Genomic DNA, 18534 nt, shown 5'->3' with positions numbered 1-18534 from the left:
AGATTAATGACTCTGCATGCATTGACTTGGCTCCAAACTGGATTTCCCTAAAGCAGCTCGCTGCTGTCTGCACTCCCATATCCCCTAGCTGGGTTGGGATTGTTGGGCTGGCTAGAGCCACAGAGCTGGGAGCTTGGGAGCTCCAAGTGGGAAGGCTGTGGCTAAGGGGTGCACAGGTATGAAGGTACCTGTTATCACCAGCCATCTGCTGCTCATCACCCAGCCTCACTGCTTGGGGTTACTTGTTTTAGCTTTTATTCACCAGAGGGGGGATTAAAAAAAAAAATAAATAAAAACTCTTTATTAGAAATCGCTTTGGAAAGGGAGTAGACGGAATCCAGCAGGATTTTGGGGTCGGTTGTTCTCCCAGGATAGGTGACTTCCAGCACACCTCTGCCCAAGTGGATGCTCACATCCTCCCCTATCCCCACACTGGACTCTTCACTGTTTCACTGTCACCTCACTGGATCCTTCCCCATCCCCACACTGGACAACTTTCTGTCCCCGCATTGGACCCTTCGCCATTCGCACACCAGACCCTTCCCCATTTCCACACTGAACCACTCTCTGTCCCCTCTCTGGACCATTCCCTGTCCCCTCACTGGGCCATTCCCTGTCCCCTCACTGGACCCTTCCCCATCCCCACAATGGACTTTTCCCCATTCTCACACCTGACCCTTTCCTGTCCCCAAACTGGGCTCTCGCCAGACCCTTCCCCTTCCCTACACCAGATCCCTCCCTGTCCCCACCCCAGATCCCTCCCTGTCCCCACACTGCACTCTTCCCTTGGCTCATCTCCCTCAGGCGTTTCCTCCCTCCGTAGCCGTGCCATGAACTCGGATCTCTCCTCTCCCTGCCCGCCCGGGCCCCAGCCGAGGCTCTTCCTGACGTTACTCCCACAACAACCACTTCCTTCCCATCCTGGCACCCCAGCTCCACAACCATCCCTGCCCAGCCCCGGCCTCGCTCTCTCCCTGATCCCCCTGTCCTGCTCCTCTCCTTCCAGCCATGCTGTTTATTTTGTGAAGGACTTGGAGACTTTCTCCTGAGTGAAGCCAATGGCCAGGTGGGGGGTCACTCTGCATCCCACTTCCACCACAGAAGGTTCCTCTTGGTGTCCACAACACCTGCAGGGTTTTGGGGTTAGAAACCCAGCATGTGGGACATGTTTTTAGCCAACACGCCAGCACCAGCTCCCCGAAATGAAGCATCCCCCCGAGCCCGCCATGTTTCAGGCTCAGCAGGGAGGGAAGGCCTGGCCATGGCCGCCGCCCGCGTGCGGTGGGGAGGCAGCAGGGCAGGAGCTGGGGAAGAGGCAGGTGAGGTGTGTGGTGAGGAATGTGAGTGCTGTGGTGTCTTCCTCAGCGTCTTCCTCCCAGTGGGCACGTTTTGTGGTGGCAGAAGGCTTGGCCATGGCGGGGGCAGCAGGCTCGGCCATGTTGGGGCAGCACCTGAGGAGAGTTGGTGGCAGAGGGAGGATGGAGATGGAAGCAGCTTTGAGGGGGAGAGCAGGGACCTGCTGGATTTTGGTGGGAGCTCTCCCTCATGTGAGCTGAGGAGCCGCAGCTGGCTCCCCACAGGAAGAACAAGTGGCTCCACCACCATCTGCCCTCCCCTCGCCCACTCCATGCTGGCTGTTCCCCCGTTGTCCCACCAGGACATTTTGCTGCCCCAACACTTGGCCTTGCAATGGCCTCGAGGCAGATTTTGGGTGGAAAAGCAGACTTTTCTTCTCAGAAAAACCACCTGGAGCACAGCACCATAGTGGTGGCACCAAGGCAGCCCCTGAGCATCGTGGTCTTGCTGCTGCCAGGGACTACCCAAGACCTCGCTGCGGTGGCAGTGGCATGGCCACCCACAGTGCCACCCTCTGAGTGGGACAAGCACCCTGAGACACGCCATCACTGTGAAATCGGGAGTGTTTTGGTCTCCTGAGAGATGCTGCTGAAACCAGTGCCACGTCAGGGTGCATCCCCTGCAGGGGGGTTCAGCCTTGCCTCGTCTGTGGGCGAAACACCCTCGCACTGAACCCCCAGCCTGAGCAAAACCTTTTTTTAGCACTCCCCTATTTGCCAAGCGTACTTCCTTTCTTTTGATTCTTACCACCTACATACAGTCTGACTGCAACAGAAAAAAAAAAAAAAAAAAGGTGGGGGGGGAAGAATTGCAACATTCAGTCGAAGGCTTTTCTGTCTAATGACGTTAAATTTATTAACCAAAACTCCAGCTGCACCAGGCTGGGATCTAATAATATTCAGGCTATGGAGACATCAAGTAGAAAGAAGCTTAAAGCCCTTTTTATTTCACAGTAAAACTGTCAGTAAATAACTGGATTGTCTTGAGACTGAGAAAATGGGGATTTATCTTCCTGAACATGAAAAGTGTGCTTATTTTTTTTTATCAGCTTCAAAAAGCCCCAGCAACCTTGATTTTCCTTCCACACCGTTCTCAGCTGCTCTGCCAAGCCCCAAAACCACACAAATCAAGAGACAGGCTCTAAAGATATTTTTAATTAAATTAATTCCTTTTCCTTCCTTCCCCATTTCTCCCTTGTCCCCTCCTCCATCCTCTCTTTCTCTCTCCCTGTGTCCCCAGCCTAATGACTTCTAAGCACTGTGACATTTCAGCACTGGCTGTCACTAACACCACACCTCCGTGCTGGTTATAAATTGGGCACAGAGACATAAAATTCCCTGCAGAAGGTCCCTGTTTGATGATATTCTCCGAGGTAAACCTCCAATAGCTCCCTGTTTTCTTTAATAACGCTAATAGGCATAGATTAATTAAACTGTTATATTACTTCCTTCTTTCTACCAGCACCAGTTAGAAATCTTATTACCTGCTCCTCTCCGCTTGCCTTTTCCCCAAGGTGGTTATATTCCAACCAGTTACCAAGGTTTCTCAGAGCCTGTAGCACAAGGTGAAACGGCAGACAGCGTCTCCATGAGGCTGGATCCTGCTCCCAAAACCCCACCGACCTCGGCAGAGCCCGGGCGGGCGTAACCGGGGTCAGGATTAAGCCCGGTTTGTCTGAAGAGGTTCTGTCCTGAAAGCAACAGCAGGGCTATTGTTGAGTCTGGATGCCCCCTCTAAAAGGGACCACAGCTGTAGGAAAGGGAATTGTATACATCCATCAACTCCTCCAGGGCCTCAGGATGTATTAGTTAAGATTGCGGGATAGCATGTCTCGGCTCCACTGAAGGGCTCCTTTGAATGACATGTTGGATATACTGTTGCACATCTGGCTGCTGTATTATTGAATTGCTCTATGGTTGCATTTTCCAGACCACGGGAATGTGTTGGTTCAGGAGTGTAGGGGGGGAAAAGGATGAAGGGGACGACATGTGGGAAAATTAGAGGGATGCATCCCGCAGGGTGGGGTGGGTTTGGATGGAGCCGCGTGGTGGAGGCGGCGGGGGGAGCGAGGCAATGCTTTCACACAAAATGCCGTGTTGCCATTTGAAATCCACTCCAGAGCTTCCTGCTCTAATTAAATTTGTCACCATCGTTACTATAATGCCTGCCATTCCTCCGGTGCTTTTTGTTCTCTGGGATCCCAAAACATGACAGAGGCAAGGGCAGATCCTCTGTGTTTCCTCTGCGGGAGCTTTTTCAGAGCCAAGCAGGGAAAATGCAGTTGTGGGAGCTGCTGTGGGGCGGGAGCACAGCTGCTCCTGGTTTGGGGACACTGGAGTTGGGGGACACTGAGCCTGAGGAGTCTACAAGCAACTCCTGATGGCCATTTCCAACCTTAATGATTCTATAAGGTGTCTTCTGGGACTGCTAATCTGCAGGAGCTTGGGTGAGTGCCCTGGGAAGGCCTGTTGAACCCAGGAGCCCTTCTTGGGCTCTCACTTGGCTCATCCTGTTCTCAGCCCCTCTGTCCCCACTGCCACCAGTGCTCTTGGCACCACGTGTGCCCGCAGGCCACCGCCAGCCTGCCACGAGATGCCCGGTACGGCTGCTCTGCGCCGCACTGGGGCAGGAGGAATTCACTAATTACTCGCAGCTCTTAATATGGCCCCTGAACGCTGCCAGAGTGGCGTGAAGGGCTCAGAGCAGGAGACACAACCTGCTCCATCGTGTCTTCTGTGTCAGCTTGCAGCGAACTGAATGCAAAAAGGCTGTCTGAGCTGAAAACAGCAGAGCCCTTGGAAATTTAAAGGTGCAGAGCACAGAAAACAAAGGCGTTTACACTGCTGAATATTCATCCTGGCGTCTGATTCTGCCAGGAGCAAAGCTTGCACAGCTCCCTTGAAAGCTGATGGGAGGGAACCTTGGTCTCAACCTCATCTTGGGCTCCAGCCCAAATCTGAGGGGCGAGAGCAAATTAGTCCTTAATGCACATATATCTTAGACTAAAACCTGATAAGGGAACTCTCCTATGTTAATTTACCTGAGTTATTTGCTATACTGATTGCTGAAGGTACTCTGATTAACGCATGAAATATTTCTATACCTTCGGTCTGATTAACCCATATCTGCAAAATAAATATTTGTCTCATTATAGTTATGCGATCGTGCAATCAAAGACCCTATCATAATGGGAAAGGGGATTGAGTATCCGTGTGAAAAAGGCAGGGAATGGCGACACAGAACGAGCAGGTTGGAGAGCAGGGAGATGAAGAGCAGGGGCTTGGCTGCAGGGGGAGGCTCAGAGGTCCCAGCCTCTGGCTGGGGGGGTTGAAATGCCGGGGAGGGCACGATTCTCCTCCCGTTTCACCGGTGCTAATTGGGACTAATTCCGTTTGACTCAGCAGCGTTGCGCCAGTCCCAGCGAGAGGAGGGTCAGACCTTGGGAATCACAGGGGTGAGTCCCAGCAGGCTCCCAGCCTCCAGCTTTTTTGAAACAGAAGCAGGGAGTTCCCGGCAGCGCGGTGCGTGTGCCAGTCTCCCAGACGAGCTCTTAAAATAGCCCAGCGCACCAGGCTGTGGCACCGGGGGAGAGCGCGGAGGATGAAGTGTTCCGTCTTCCTGGCCCAGATCCGGGGAGAGGGGGGGTTGGCAGCTCCCTGCCCAAGGCAAAGGTGGTTTACAGTGCCATTTGGGGACGAGGGCAGTTGTCACCCTTCAGCCAGGTGGCAGGGAGCAAAGGAGTCGCCAGCCAGCAATGCCAGCTCTGCTGAGCATGCTGGACATCCTCCCTCAGCGATGGGAGCTGTAAGTCATCTGGAGGAGAGGATCCCCCCCTCTGCTGTTACAGGGCTGTTTTGCATATGCTCCGTTAGGAAAAGAGGAGTTTTATTGTGGCTGTGCAGAAGAGCTAAGTCAAGAGGTTGCTTTATGGCTCGTGGATCCCAGCGTGGAGAGGCAGGCGTCCCAGATGCAGCATATAGCAAAGCCTGGCAGTGGCGTAGAGCACTGCTGCAGCACAGAGCAGGGCTCAGAGAAAGAGCTGAAGTCATTTTTCTTCTAAGGGCAGGGGGTAGTGGGGAGGAAATATGAAGGCAGCCCTGTTGCTAAGGAAATCTGCTCTTTGTACGGTCGTACATTTAGGTAATGCTAATGAAAGGCCATATAGTAGCGAGGTGCGGATGTCAGCACTGTGCACTCCTGGATATTTGATTAGCATTTCTTTGACTTTGCCTCCTCTAACAGAAATACCTGAGTACATGGATATTAGGAAAACAAAATCCCCCTTCTCCTCTGCCAAGAGCCCGGTGTTACGCAGAGAAACGAAAAGCCTTACCAAAATATGACACTCCAGAATGAATGTGTGTTTTTTCCCCCCTGCACACACCCTGGAGAGGATGAGAGCAAACATGTGATGAGAACAGAAATAGTCACATCACTTAATGCATTGCTGGACGGTACCCAGCCAGCACAGCGATGAACCTGGCGTGAGACCCAAGAGCAGCAAACCAGCATAGCATCCCATTTAATGGCTGATGGCCCACAGATGTTTTAAACCTCAAGACTGCATCTCTCAGAGGTTTCCCTGTTGAGTCGAGCATCACTGGGCAGCTTTAGGAGGCAAAGGCTGAGGATGCTCTGTGAGGATGCTCTGTGAGGATGCTCTGTGCAGGGACTCAGCACGTCTGTGGATTAGCTGTGTGTGTGTGGTATCTGAGCCCAGATCCGGTGATCTGGCTTAGGAAGCAGGAGAGGACTCAGGCTGCTGCTGCAGAGCACGAGCACCGTGTCCTGCTCTCAAACGTTGCTGGCAGAATGAGTCAGCCGTTTTCCTTCTCGTGGGGGTCGAGTGGCTGTCCCTGTCTGAGTGTCACTAATGAAAGCACCCAGGAATGGAAGGGCTCTGTGCTTGCATGGCTGGCTTGCAACAGTCTTAAAGACCAGCTGCTCTGCGTGAGACTTCCAGAGAGCAAGAGAGCTTGAATGAAGCCCTTATATCTCTCTCTCTCTCTTTTTCTTTCTTTTATTTTCTTTTTTTTTTTTTTTTTTTTTTTGCCACACAGTGCAGCGTGGGCTCTGTTCCTCCTCGCCTTTTGCTCTTGCTCCCTGGGGCAGCCCACTGTGTCTCAGAGGCATGAGGAGTGAGTCCTCCTGGGAGTCTTCCAGTTCATGTGAGGAATGGCCCCTCAGGGGATAAATCCGCCAGGGCCCGAGGTGGCAGAGACATCCATGAGCGTCTCTCCTCGATGACAGCAGTGCCTGGGATGGAGATTTGGAGGTTTGCAAGCCTTCACTCCCTCCCTGCCAGCACCTGCCCCTCCCTTTCGCCGTTGTGCAACATCCCAAGGGCAATTACAGCAATGCTTACGTGGAGGAGTGATATTGGGAAAGTATTTAGTCATTTTAACTGTTCTGCTGGTGGCTCCCCTCCCTTAAGGTGGTTCCCATTTATTCTTTTCCCTCTCCCAGCAATTTGTCGAAACTCTCACTGCACCCTGTGGCCCAGCAGCCCTTTTTGGTGCGTCCTTGGGTACTGAGGGCTCCTCTTGGCAAGGAGGAGTGGAAAAGCCACATTCCCATCCGATAATACTTTTCCTTTCCTTTCCTCATCCCTCCCCTGCTTACTACAGTGATTTAAAAGCTTCCGCCCCTTGACAGTGATGCAGGAGGCGAGGCGGAGGGGGGGGGGGATGATTTTGTAAGCAAAAGTTAAGAGGCAAGGGTCTGAAGAGCTTCTCCTGCTCTCAGAGGCTTCTGGATGCTTCTGTGTCTCTGTCCCTGGAGTGATTTTCCGTGGGCCCAGGGTAAACAAGGCAATCCGTTATGGCAGTTTGAGCGTTACTCCACAAACACGCTGCTGGTCCCTGCCCCCACCGCGGGCTCCCTCTGCTCCTGCTCTTCCTGCAGGGAGCCTTGGTGTGCCACTGGGGTTATCCAGATGCTCATCCACATGTGGGAGCGACCTCCAAGCATCTGAGGGTGACCAAGGCCCCAGCAGGAGCTGGAGTTGAGCCTGGACAGCCCCACTGCTCGTTCTGCAAAACTGAAGAGTGTTCAGGGGAGTTGAGGGACACTGATGCACTCCCAGGGAGGAACATGGAAGAGTCATGGGTATTGTTTATCCTAACAAGAGAGTGAGAAGAAGATCCCACAGTAAAAGGAGATACGCTCACGTGCACACAAGAGCAGCATTAAAAAATACATTATTAAGTTACAAAGTCAGGCACGGAGCGTGTAAGAAATCCTGGAATTAAGGACATCTGAGCAGCTTATGGCCATGGAATGCCATGCATTCATTAGGGGACAGCCTTAACTCTGGTCTCAAGGTGTTTCTTCCGCAGTGTCTCTGCCTCAGGGAGTGTGTGGAATGGATGGAGCTTGGTTAAAAGCAGCTCAGTGTCCAGTTTGTGACTGTTCCCCCAGTATTCTGTCTGCAGCCCCAGTGTCTTGTTCCCTGTGCATTGTGCAAATCCTGTTTCGGGGTTGAAATTGTTCCTCCTGGACTTCCTAAAATGCTGAGCCTGCTCTGGCCTCCGTCTTTCCTTTCCTTCCCTCTGTCCCACCTCTGTGCTGCATGGTGGCTAGCAAGGGGGAGTAGCAGGATCTCCCCCACCAATAACCCTTTTGGGGAGGTCTGGCTTTGCCCTGGGACCCCAGAGCAGGAAGGAATACACTCTGCAGCTCCAGGAGGGCTGATGCGAGTGCAGCCCACATGCTTCACACTGCCAGCATTTGATTTTCCATCTGTTTTTTGTTTTGGTTCAGTTAAAGGCAGAGAGGAGAGGTGGGTTTTGGTGTGAACCTCTCGTCTGTCTGCATGCAGTGTGTGGGACAAAGGCAGCTTAGCATGGAAAGCCCCAGAAGCACCCCAAGGAGTGGGCTGGGGGACTTAGAAGACATCATTTCTCTTGAAGCTGTGGGAAAAGTGTATATTTAGGACAAGCAGCCTTGCAGCCTGCTGTATGTGTTCACTGTCTGAGAGCAGAGCCAGCCAGAGCCTGGAGGGGACAGATGGAGGAATTAAGGACATCTCAGCTGGGCAGCAGGACCAAGGGATGCTTGCAGGGAAGCTGGCTTCCACACCTGAACCACTTTGGAGACGAGGCTGGGAGTTACCAGAGCTTTTCTTAGCAAGAGAGCCCTCCACCGGAATAATGTGTTGTGGACATAAAAGGAGATCTGGAGAGGGAATATTTTCACTCTGGAAGCTGCTAAGGAACTTGCATTTAGCTGCTAGCAATCTGTTTCAAACTGAGTTCCTGTCCCAGGAAAGAGAAAGCAGAGCAGTCTCGCTGTGTGGACCGACTGTAAATTCTTTTCTGGCTTTGTTGGGGAAAAACAATGTGCTCTCAGTGAAAACCTCCCAGAAATCCAGGACGTGGGTATTTTATAAGTCAGCCCTTTGGAGAGAGCAGCTAAGGAGACCAGTCAAGTAGATCTCCTGACTTTTATTTACTGGCAAGTCAGTGGAGTGGCTGGAGAAGGACGGAGATGCTGCCGCCCTCATGGAGACGGGCAGGTCACGGTGACACACGCATGACCCCAGGGAGAGAGGCTGGGAAAGCATTCCTGAGAGAAGAGATTTGAAAGGAATATGTCTAGCAGAGCACAGAACTCAAAAAGTCACGGTGAAACTTTGCATTTAGATGCCTGCAGCAGCAACCCGGGAAGTTTTCCACGAGGACCGAGACATTTCCCGCCTCACGGCATTTGCTTAGAAAGAATTCATAAATATACCCACCACTACTAACCATCCTTTTCTGCTGGGAATTGCCATTAGCAGCTAAATTCAGTGTTTTACATATAAAAAGCACCAAGACTTAATTCTGTGCAATGCTTTCTTCAAAGTCTTTGTAGGAGAGACAGCTCCAAGCTGGATTTGGGCTGAGTTACTGCGAGGTGTTGGGAAGCAGGGATTGTATCAGGGCAGGATGTGTGATGGCAGCACCCAGGAGGTGCACGTGGTGCAAGATGAGATGTCATGAAGGATGGGGTGTATGACCCTGAGAGGGACCTGTCAGACCTGTGAGTCTCTGCACATGGAAGCAGCTTCCGTCAAACGTGCACAAATGACACTCACTGGGAGACCAAAAATGGACGGATTTTCCTGGATGTATCAAGAATCCTAGAATCACAGGATGGTTTGGGTTGGAAGGGGCTTTAAAGATCGTCTCATTCAACCCCCCTGCCATGGGCAAGGACACCTTCCACTATCCCAGGTGGCTCCAAGCCCTATCCAGCCTGGCCTTGGACACTTCCAGGGATGTGACAGCCACAGCTGCTCTGGGTAAACTGTGCCAGGGCCTCCCCACCCTCACAGGGAAGAATTTCTTCCTAATATCTAATCTAACCCTGCCCTCTGGCAGTTAAGAAGCACGAGAAGCACATCCCTGACTCTAATTATCCCATCACATTGCAAATCCCTGCTGCAGCACCGGGGGCTGTGTGAGATGTTCAGCCTTTTGGATAGGGAGGGAGATTCCTGTTCCCTCAGCCGCTTTTGTAGCAGGAGCTGGACTTTCCCAGCCAAGGTTGTACCCCTGCTGAAAGCAGCCTGGAGCGAAGGTCCCCATGGAGTTGCTTGTTTGGAAGGGAGATGTAGTCTCATGCTCTGGTCTGCAGAGGAGTTACCAAACACAGGGAATTAGGATGGGATTTCAGTGGAAGCAGATTATCCCGTTTCTCTCTGAGCACATTTCTGCCTCTGAATCAGCACATGACAGGCAGGGCAGCCGGGGCAGCCAGCAGGGCAGTTCCCATGCATGCCAGAGGGGACTGAGCCCAGGCCAGGGAGGGTTCCCTGTGCTCCCAGCGTGGCTGGAGCAGGAGCTGGGATGGCAGGAGAGGGATGCAGGGGGAGCAGACGGCGGGTGCGGTGCTGGAGGGGCGGCACAAGGCGCTGTCAGAACAGCGGGGACTCGCGCTGGCGACGGCTGCAAATGGAGATGGAAAGGGCTGGAAAGGAAAGGACTCAACACAGCTGGTCCCCTTCGGCTTTGATCTTGAAAGCAGAGGGGTGTTGGCCACAGAGAAGAAGAGGGGAAGAAGGGGGATGACTCATAAAAATATTGGTGTTTCCATGAAGATGCTGTTACCTGAGGACAGGAAGGAGGAGGGACCTTCCCTGCAAATGTGGAGGGAGCTGGAAGAAAAAGTCCCCCTTGTGTAGAAATTTCCAGCCTTCTTAGGAACACAGAGCTGTTTGCTCTGGAGCCAGCGGCTTGGTTGTTTGCTGGGAGTTGCTGGTTTTGTGCAGAGCAGAAGGTGGTTTGTGTGCTTGTTGCTTCAGGGGAAAAAAAAAAAGAAAAAAATAAAGGAAGAGCTGGTTTTCTTGGAGGCCTGTGTGGTGGAGATGTATTTGGAAGAAGAAAGAGGGCTCTCCTTCCTGCTGCTGGGTGAGGGGTCAAGGGGGATGATCCAGCCCCGGGTAGCTGGGGAGAATTCAAGCACTCCTCAGCAGCTTTGGTCAGAAACTCTGGCCACAGGAGGCCTGAGGTTTGATCTTGCTGGCCACCACAGGGATTGTGCTGGGGAGAGGGTTGTAGTTTTCTCACAGGCACGTAGATTTGCTCCATGTACCCATTCTTTCTGCTCACAAGTGACAGAAGTGGCTTGTCCTGCACAGGAGGACACGAGAAGGACGGATGGACACAGGTGATGCCAGTTCTGTACCAAAGCAAGCTCAAACTTCCTCTGCCCCCTCCATGAGCCCTTGGGGGATTCCAGCTCACAGAAGCCATACATGCAGCGTTGGACCAGCTGTAATTTTTATCCTGGAGGCAAAAATCACTGGAAATAATGCTTCATCACTCTGAAGGTCCTGACACCACCCTTAACCACCACATCACGAACCTCCTGTCGCAATTGTGATCTGCGTATGTGTCAAATCTTGCCTCGCAGATAAAAGCTGCTCCGCAGGCACCTTTTGTACTAAAATACGGAGCCTTTAAAATGTGAAAGAAACAACAAAATGTAGGACGCCACACAAAGCTGACCCACTGGGGACTGGGGGGGGAAGAAAAACCCGCAAGAAGGAGGGCTTGACATACAAAAATTGTTTTGTTAACAAAGCATCATTGTTCCACTCTGAATCGGTTTGACTGGAGTGGTAGAAACACCCCATCTGGAGACAGATGGAGAGTTTTCTGGCTAAAGAGACGGCGGGAGGAGGGCCGGCTGACAAGCCAGCAGATAGCATTGTCTGCTGCTACCTTGGCAATGGAGAGGAGAAAGGGCAGGTGGCAGATCAGGCGTCCCCTGTGCCACCTGCCCAGCACGCCAGATCCCTCTGCACAGGGAGGTGCGTGCCCAGGCTGGCTGCTCACACCTTGGGATAATCCTCCTCTTTTCTTTCAGGGCTGGTTGGGTGTTCATAGGGACCAGCCAGGTGTCTGGGGAGGCTGCAAGCCACCAAGTTCCCCTCCATGGTGATCTTGGTGAGATGGTCCTGCTCCACTTGTGTGCTGTGGCAGGCCTTGGTGTGGTGTGGGTTTAGCAGCTCTGGGGGACCAAAGTACAAATCTCATCTTGCTCCTCCTCTTGCATGGATTTTGCCACTAACTTCCAGGAGAGCAGGGTTTGGGCTGCTGGGATGAGTGGAAACCAGCATGGTCAGAGCTGCAGGGAGTGAAACTAGTGGGAGCAGCAAGAGTTGATGCAATGCCAAAAATGCCCAGGGATGGGTCATGTGTGAGGTACTCAGGTTGACCCAACAGGCCTCCAGGATGCCTGAGGGATCTTGGATTGGCCTGACCATCTTGCTGAGTTTGGGAATGAGCGAAGAGAAATCTGAGTTGAATGCCCAGGGCCTTTGAGCTACAGCACAGGCTAAATGTGAGGTGTATTATGGCATCAGGCTCTGCTCCTGAGAGCTCACCAACAGCCCCTGCTCCCTCTGCTGCCTTCAGTGCCTGATGGGAAACTCCAGGGTGGCTAATGCTCCTGACAGAGCTTTGAGGGATTGTACCCTGCCCACCCTATCTGAATTCCTGATGACTTGCTAATTGCTTGACACAGTCTACTTGCAATGCAAGAGACAGGCTCACGTCATCCTCTGTGGTTTGCCAGGGGAGAGTGTGAACCTCTTTTTGACTTGCCTTGAAATAGATGAAAAAGAATAGAGCTCGATATGATTAATGTGAAAACTTCAGCTTGGTTTCCTGCCTTGGCATCTGGGCTTTGGTCTTCTTAGCATCACCGTGCCTTGTTTTTAGAGGATTGGCTGCACGTGGGAGCATCTGAGAGCTGATGGTGCTGGCTGTGCTGTGGTGGTCTGGGGGCTCCTCTGCAAGGTCTGTCCATAATCCCCAGCTGCCTGAGACATTCCAGGTTTGTGCAGCAGTCACGTAAGGATTCAGGTGGTTGCCTCAAGGCACTGCTGAGATAATACCTCAAGGGGCTTCTATTCAAACCCACTGAGGCCTTTACAGTTGCATGGTGGAAATCTATTCAGATGCAGCATGGCTTTTCAGGGAGCCAGATGAGCAGCCCAGCTTGGCCACTGGCTGTGGGCAGGTGGTCACCTATGCAGAGTGGACCAGCACAGCTTTGATAAACCCTGAAAAACTATGTGGAAGGATTAAAAGAAGAGGTGGATTTGATCTTTGAGCCTTGGGGCTGCAGATGCAGCAGTGTGGTGGTGGCAAGGGGTGATGCCCTAGTGTCCCCTGACACATCCAAAGTGTTCCCATGGGCTTGCAGAGCTAGGTTCAATTTTGGCTTCCCTGCCTGGCTTACTGGGTTTATCTTCTGCATGGCCTGCTCTGGGATGGATCCCACCTGATCCGAGCAGTGCTGAGCTGGTCCAGAGGGACGCGGAGCAGGGAGGAGTGTGAGGGTGACAGGAAAGTCTGTGTCACATCCTGCTGTTCAATGCACGGGGTCCCCAGGTGTTTGCATCCATTGTGGCACCACAGGTGACTTCGGGGTGAAGTGGTCTCAGGGGAGAAGTGAATGGGGTCACGGAATGCAAGATGGAGTAGAACAGGATGGCTCTATTCACCTGAGCTCTCCTACAGTGTGTTGTGGTTTTCCCAGAGGGAAGAGACTTGGACTTTGGAGAAGCTAAATCTTAGGGCAGTCATCCCCTGCTTTTGCAGCCATTTGCCTTCCCTGGGCTGCTGGGGACACCGTTTCCTACAGCCTGCTCCAAAAAATCATCCTTTTGCTGTGTCGGATTTCGGCCCTGCTGCTGCACCAGCTGCACCGTGCTGGCAGGAGGGGAGAGGAGAGGAGAGGGAAGGTGAGGCAGGGTGGGCAGCTCTGCTGGTACTGGCTGCTGTCACAGCACAGCGCCCTTGACGTGGCGGTGGGTGCCAGGAGCCAGCCGGGGCACGGACCCCGCTGCCGGTCACTGCCTGCCCTGGAAGGAGGAGACAGGGTCTGGATAGCCGGTGATGCATCAAAGCATCCAGGAGTGAGGTCTGCCACCTGCCTGGCAGCGGGTCAGGGTGCTGTTCTCTTTGCCCTGCCGCTTGGAAAGCAGAGTACTGCCCTGGGGAAGTGCCATCCACCCCATCCCGCTGCCGTGCGCAGTGGGAAACCTTTCACCTTGCTTTCCCCTGTGCAGAAAGGGTTGGCACATTCGCATGCGAGCTCTCCTGGGAAGCGGAGGGGATGGATTCACCTTGCTGAGAGGAGAGGGAGACACTGGGAAAGAGGTGCTGGGATGGGCACAGAGCGGATTAATCGGTCTCCAGTGAGCGGTGCGAAGGCGCCCGGGGAGGTCGGGCGCATTCGGGCGCTGTTGTGCTGCTCTCTCTGCCTCCCAGTCGCCTCCTGTGCCGGGCTCTGTGAATCAGCATTTCTGCAGCCGGAACAAGACAGCGGGGAAAGGCAGGAGGATGTCAGGGCACGGGGAGCCTGGCAGGGAGGAGGATGGAAGGGACCTCATTAAAAAGGGGCAGCCTGTGAGTTGGGGGTGGTCTCATGCCGCGGCTCTGCAATCTGCTCCCTCCAGGTTTTTGCTCATTACCACCGTACACCCCCCGTGCACGGCGGCGAGGTAAACAAGCACTGGGAGCGATGCCTCCCCTTCCCACCCGGCGACGGGGGAATGTGACAAGCTGGCACTGGGAGATGGCATGAAAGCGATGTGATCCGCCGCAGCTCCTGAGCCGAGAACCTGGGGAGATCCAGTTACAGCAGCGGGGTTAGAACAAAAGAGATTTGCCTCCGGGATCAATTCCTCTCCATTTTCCGGGCTGTGCACGTGTGTGTGCATGGAACGGCCTCGGTCTCTGCCGCACCGGCAGCCCAGGGCCCGGCTGAGCACCAGGGCTCTGATGCTCTGGAATGCTTCTTTTTCCCAAAACAGGGAGAGCAGGGTAATCCCCTGGGACAGGCCTAGAAATAGCAAGGCCAGGCCAGGCTTTGCAGTGCTTGGAAATCAGGAGCCAAGCTGGGCAGCTGGTGGCTGCTGGAGCTCCAGCCTTTACTCTGCCAAAGGCTGAGCTCTGGGCTGGGATGTGAGACCACCCCTGGTCCCCATGGTTTACTCCCAAGGCATTTTCAGTGATGCCTCCTCCTCTCCATCATAAGGTTGGCCAGTGAGTAAAACCCCAATCCCTCAAAAGCAAGATACCAGGAAAACCTAGACTGGGCAAATGCACTTTTCTGCCCCATAATGGCTTTGCCAACACCACATTATCTGAGATGCCTTTAACCCATGGCCGTGGTAGGGCTGGGGGAATCATGAGCCTTTCGTGTGTGCTGCAGAGCCAGCTCAAGGAATAATCAGCAGGATCCTGCAATCCTGCACCCTGGGATGCTTGTCGCTCATTTTGGGGGGGGGTTGGGTGGCTTATTTGGGGGTGGGGTTTTTTTGGCATATTGCCTTCTCCCAAATGCCGCCGGGGATGAGCCATGGAGAGCACAGATGTGCATCCCAAGCATACCACAACAAGGTTCCTGATTTAAGGACTGTGATTAACCTCTTTCCGACAGTTGCTAACCAGGTGCAGGATTGTAACGGGAAGAGGAGAAAGCTCAGTGAAAACAGCCACTTTTCCTCCGTCACCTGGAAATGCACACGGATGCCATTTTCTGCCTGGAAATCTGGCATATTTTAGGATTTATAATGGGTGCAGGGACACCCTGTTTGTGTCAGCACTGAGCTGTAGCTGCTCCCCAGAGGCTGTCTCCTCCTTTCCTGCTTGGGATCCCACAAACAAGGCATGCTGGTGTGTGAGATCATGGGCCCCCTGGGGCTATACATGCAGGGTTGCTAACAGGAAACTGGGCAGAAAATCACCCTGCATTTGCCCACTCCAGGTTTTCCTGGTATCTTGCCCTTAGGAAAGCTGGGTATCCAGAGGAGAAGTGGTATTTCACAGTTAGGCATGAAAAGGGGAACCATTGCAGCTTGTGATTTGCAGGCAAGAGTTAAACCAGGAGCTGCCAAAGTTGCTCATTTTCAGGAAATCTGGTATCCGTGGGATTCAGGGCTCCTTTGGCCAGGACTACAAAAGCTGGAGAGGGACTCTTTCCAAGGGCATGGAGTGACAGGACAAGGGGGAATGGCTTCACATTGACAGTGGGATAGATTGGATATTTGGAAGAAATTCTTCCCTGTGAGGGTGGTAAGGCCCTGGCACAGAGAAGCTGTGAATGCACCACCCCTTGAAGTGTCCAAGGCCAGGTTGGAAGGGGCTTGGAGCAACCTGGGATAGTGGAAGGTGTCCCTGCCCATGGCAGGGGTTTGGAACAAGATGGGCTTTAAGGTCCCTGCCAAGCCAAACCATTCTGGGATTCCATGACTGCCGCTGGCCTCCCAGGTCTGGGTTTTGTGTGTGTCACTCATAAATGCTGTATCTCATCCCAAATACCCCTCTGGCATCATGGTGTGGTTTCAGACCAGCTTTGGAATTCCCTATGCTGTGGTGTGTGTTCATGGATCACTTCCTGCACTGTGTTTTTTGGAGAGCCAGGCTCTTACTGCTTTTCCAGCCCCTGGCTGGATGGTTTTAGGACCCCCTCATTGTACCTCCTCTCCTTTCCATCTCCCCATCTCTTAACTGCAAATCTCTGTATTTCTTCCCAAAGAAGAGGCTGCAGTCTGTGTTTCACACTGAGGCTCCAAACACTTTGCAGAGTCAAGAGCTGTTCCATGGGGGAACAGCAGGGAGAGAGAGGGATGGGGGCACAGCAAGAGGGCACCCCCTAAAGTGGGTGAGTAGAATATAGGTTTGGGAAATCTGAAGAGACAGAAAAATGTATTAAAAACAATTAATAGCTGCTCCAAACAAGGATTTAACCTGAAACCAAAGCCTTAGGGAGGGAGGAAATGAAGTGGCGTATGATTGTTATTTTATTGCTTAATATTTTTTTAAAAATATGATATGCTAAATGCAAATAAGCATTTGTACCAAGCAGGAGAGGGAGGGGATGGAAGACATGCTGGGAAAAGTGAGTGGGATCTAGGTTTTGCATCGTTCACTGAATTACTGGCAGGTCTTTTGTAACATCTGTTAAAAATAAAACAAACATTCATTTCCATTTCTCACTGCCTGAGATGGCTCCTGCAAAAAAATTTCAACCTGTCCAGGAATTCATCTTGAAAGTTGCCCTCCCTCTCCTCACGCCTCCTCCAGGGGAGATTTCCTTCCTGGACTTCCCAGGGGCTCCATTAGCCCCACATTAAAGCCTTTCTACTTTGCTCTAAAACTCTCCATCGGAGTAAAAGGAATTCTAATAAACCACTGGGAAGACTCTGCTATTCACTCTTTCCATGGAAACACGGCGCTGCCTTGGAGCAGAGCTCCTCTCGATGGAGCCTGGGTCACGGCAGGAGGAGACCAAGGAGGGTTGCAGAGATGGTTTCCATTATAAGAGACCTTTTGAGAGGAATAATCGCTGCTCTCCCACCAAGGAAAGCCTCCGAGATGTCAGGGGCCTTGGCACGGCGCGGGAGCGGGGCCGGCCTCGCAGGGGGTGGTGGTGGGAAGTGGGATCTGCTGGGCGCTGAGAAACTCATTAAAACATCTGATCAGTGGAAATTAAGGCACCCAGGAATGATTCCTCCCTCTCAGTGGGAAGGTTGAGTCCAGCAGGGTGGGTGGACCCGTGCTGCTGGAAGAGGCTACACAAGGAGGCTCAAGGCTGGGGACGTGGGGTACGGGGAGGGCACGGGGTCACGGGAGGACAGTGGTGGCTCCACGCCCAAGGCTGTGCTGCACAGACCAAACATCACACCACAAAAATACATTTTTCAAGGCCAAAAAAAGCCTGTTTGCTCTGGGAGGGGATTTCTGGCTGTTCTCTGGGTCCCAGACGGGAGCTGGACAAGGAGGTCAGTGGATGGATCCCTACCTAAAGCCACTGTGATATAATTAATTTCCAGCCTCCTCGCAGGCACAGTCATTCTGAGTGTTGCTGTTCTGACACTACACTGCAAGATGAAGGATTTTATTTTTTTTTTTTTAAGCGTGAGGAAGCTTGTTAGAAATAGCCCGAAGGGTAAAGTTAGGAAATGAAAATCCATCGGATCCGCTCGGAGCCGATGCACAGAGCTTGATGAGAGCTGGGGCAGGGCTGCTGCTCCTGCCTGTGAGCAGCCACCGCACACGTGGGGTGTGTGGCACCCCAGCCAGGGGACAAAAACCATCCTTTGGGATGGCTGGGAGTGGGGCTGAGGGAAAATCTGCCAGGATGAGAGATGAAAGAAAGATGAATGAAAAAGAGCCAGCTTAGAGCATCCTGTGTAGGTGCTGGGGAGGTCCTTGGACCTCAGGTTGGCCACTCATGTCAAGGCTGGATGAGGAGGCTGGTGGGAAAAGCTCCGTTTTCTCAGGATGCCTTATCATTTAGGTTGAAGCAGTGAGACACCAAGGGAGCCAGAGTGCCTTTGTTTTAGCAGCTCCAGAAATAACATTGCAATGAGTCATTATTTTTTAGCCTCTCCAGGGCAGGAGGTGCGGGGTTACGTCCAGGGAAGCCTCCAACTTTGATCAGCAAGGTGAGCCCTGCTCTCATGGCAGGGAAGGTGGGAAGAGGCTTTTTGGTGCTGGTCGTGCTGTTTTGTGGTAGCTCAGGGTGAAGATCTGCTCCACAATGCTCTGGATCTGGATGTTATCAAGGGGATGGAAACTTTTCAATCTGCACAACTGAGCAGCAGCATCCTCTGTGAGCTTGGAGGTTTTAATGAGTGAAGTTAATTGGTGTTATAGGTGGTGGTCTCCCACC

General features: G+C 52.8%; 1 protein-coding gene across 11 annotated transcripts in view; it reads left to right on the top strand.

The window, feature by feature from the left end:
• The window catches only part of RAI1 (retinoic acid induced 1), a 74062-nt gene that overhangs the window by 14184 nt on the left and 41344 nt on the right, over positions 1 to 18534 (top strand). The window lies entirely within an intron of this gene.

The sequence above is a fragment of the Lonchura striata genome, chromosome 14 (assembly GCF_050655825.1).
Source record: "Lonchura striata isolate lonStrDom1 chromosome 14, ASM5065582v1, whole genome shotgun sequence".
NCBI lineage: Eukaryota > Metazoa > Chordata > Aves > Passeriformes > Estrildidae > Lonchura > Lonchura striata.
Note: the sequence above shows the minus strand (reverse complement) of the source record. Positions and strands in the feature narration are given on the sequence as shown.